The following is a 2,752-nucleotide window of genomic DNA, read 5'->3' as shown; positions in this document are numbered from 1 at the left end:
TAACATCTGAGCCTGGAATTTATAGGCCGGTAAGTTTAACTTGTACTGTGGGCAACATCTTTGAGGGTTTTCTAAGAGATACTAACCTGGAGCACCTCAATAAGATTAACTAATCTGCAAACTAATCTGAAAAGATTCTATGGGGAGGTAAGTTCTAGGTTGGACCAGGGAAACTTAGTGGATGTTGTCTATCTGGACTTTTCAAAGGCATTTGATACGGTGCCATACAACAGGTTGGTACATAAAAATGTTCAATATATTATATGGTAAACTTGCTCCACGAAAGAACAAGTCCTTGTGTGGTCGATGGAAAAATCAAGGAAAATATCAGTGATGCGGTCGTTACCTCTTGACAGCTCCATTTCGTACTTGTTCTCTAGTCCCTCCATGGCCACGGTGATAAAAAATTCCCTGAAAAGCTCATTATTCTAATAAAAAAAAATACAAAGTAAGGAGCTGACACAAAGGAGAGCAGACAGCTCGTATGTCGGAATAAGCAATTGCAGTTACCTTAATTTTCTCAAAGAAGGTGCCATTAATCACTATGTCGTACGCCGTACAGCCGCCTCCACCTGTAGGACAAAGTGCACCAGGACTTAGATACTTTGCGGTGCCGACTCAATCCATTGACCTTAGTAGGGCTGCTATGAATAAGTGGTATAAGTTCTTAAAGGGGAATCCAAGTATTGGACAATCCCTTTAAGTCCTAAATCTAAACCAAAAAAAGTTCAAAAGTCAACAACAAGATGTCAAACTTTATTCCGCAGACTGGAAGTGGACCTACCAGAACCTGTGGAGATGGCACCTTTGACCATTGAGGATTAGTAAGTTGTAATACTTGCTATTTTAACCCCTTTAAGGATATCTCTGGACTACCCCTTTAAAAAGAGACGCGCTGTATTAAAAAAACAAACAAAAAAAAAACGTACTATTATCAACTTCAACGTGGGGCTCTCCAAGGCTCATGGGGACTCGATAGCCGGAGGGATCATCAGATTCCAGGATGCTGACTAACTCCTGCTCCGTCAGGTCCGGGGCCGCTGGGATCTGGTTTGACTTGCAGATGTTAATAAAGATTTTGGTATTTTTGGATGTGCGAGTTTTAATGCAGAAACCTAACACAGAAATAAAAACAAAAAGTGAACAAAAACACAATAAAATCGGCAAAAGCCAAGCAGCATTTACATGTAATCAACTGTATAAGAAAAAACGATGTGACCCCCCACGTTGGTTGCATCATGTGACCGTTGCAGTCAATAAGACCCCACTGCCCCACTGTGGTATCTGTCACATAATATGCACAAAGTAATCTGGATAATAATCAGAGGACGCCCATCTCACCAGGCTGGGGTCTGATCTGTCTGCTTTCTGGTAAGTTCGGTATTCTGCTCTGTATCTCCTGTTTGGCCTGAAATGAGGCAACAAGTGAGAATCAGTGAGTAACATGAACAGGATGGTTCTGCAAACTGATTTTTCCTGCAACAAAATAGTACAACTGTGAGGGGTCTAAAGCCAACAATACACATTAGGTAAATGTTGGAGACTGCCGCGCTCCCGGCAGCTGACGGAGGAGACATTCACCCGGTGATTGCTGGCCTCTCCAATTCATCTTTCGTACCTTCATCAGAATCTGTTCATACAGCGCTTCCGCCATGTTTGTGTTCAGTTCTGCAGAGAGCAGCGACTTGTCAGACTCCATTTTTTCGGTCAAAGACAGAAGCTCAGGGATCTTGTTTTATAAGAGAAAACCTGAAAAATGAAAATATGTATTAATCTTCTCCACAGACAACGACAAGGGGAGAGTGCGGGAGCCCGACGGCCCGCGGCACGAGGGGGTGCGGGAGCCCGACAGCCCACGGCACGAGGGGGTGCGGGAGCCCGACAGCCCACGGCACGAGGGGGTGCGGGAGCCCGACAGCCCACGGCACGAGGGGGTGCGGGAGCCCGACAGCCCACGGCACGAGGGGGTGCGGGAGCCCGACAGCCCACGGCACGAGGGGGTGCGGGAGCCCGACAGCCCACGGCACGAGGGGGTGCGGGAGCCCGACAGCCCACGGCACGAGGGGGTGCGGGAGCCCGACAGCCCACGGCACGAGGGGGTGCGGGAGCCCGACAGACCACGGCACGAGGGGGTGCGGGAGCCCGACAGCCCACGGCACGAGGGGCTGCGGGAGCCCGACAGCCCACGGCACGAGGGGGTGCGGGAGTCCGACAGCCCTCGACACCAGGGGGTGCGGGAGCCCGACAGCCCACGACACCAGGGGGTGCGGGAGCCCGACAGCCCACGACACCAGGGGGTGCGGGAGCCCGACAGCCCACGACACCAGGGGGTGCGGGAGCCCGACAGCCCACGGCACGAGGGGGTGCGGGAGCCCGACAGTCCACGGCACGAGGGGGTGCGGGAGCCCGACAGCCCACGGCACGAGGGGGTGCGGGAGCCCGACAGCCCACGGCACGAGGGGGTGCGGGAGCCCGACAGCCCACGACACCAGGGGGTGCGGGAGCCTGACAGCCCACGACACTAGGGGGTGCGGGAGCCCGACAGCCCACGGCACGAGGGGGTGCGGGAGCCCGACAGCCCACGACACCAGGGGGTGCGGGAGCCCAACAGCCCACGGCACGAGTGGGTGCGGGAGCCCGACAGCCCACGGCACGAAGGGGTGCAGGAGCCCGACAGCCCACGACACCAGGGGGTGCGGGAGCCTGACAGCCCACGACACGAGGGGGTGCGGGAGCCCGACAGCCCACGACA

At 54.1% G+C, this 2,752-nt stretch overlaps 1 long non-coding RNA gene across 1 annotated transcript; it reads right to left on the bottom strand.

Annotated features, from left to right (window-relative positions):
- Positions 1 to 345: 345 nt before the first annotated feature.
- Positions 346 to 1,090, bottom strand: LOC141207943 (uncharacterized). The gene is made up of 3 exons (XR_012278215.1): positions 930 to 1,090; positions 511 to 572; positions 346 to 428 (listed from the first exon to the last, which is right to left on the bottom strand). It is a non-coding gene; the product is annotated as an uncharacterized lncRNA (long non-coding RNA).
- Positions 1,091 to 2,752: the final 1,662 nt, after the last annotated feature.

Source organism: Phyllobates terribilis, unplaced genomic scaffold (assembly GCF_046119375.1).
Source record: "Phyllobates terribilis strain yellow unplaced genomic scaffold, ASM4611937v1 Scaffold_168__1_contigs__length_4147262, whole genome shotgun sequence".
NCBI lineage: Eukaryota > Metazoa > Chordata > Amphibia > Anura > Dendrobatidae > Phyllobates > Phyllobates terribilis.
This window is presented reverse-complemented; position numbering and strand designations above follow the sequence as displayed.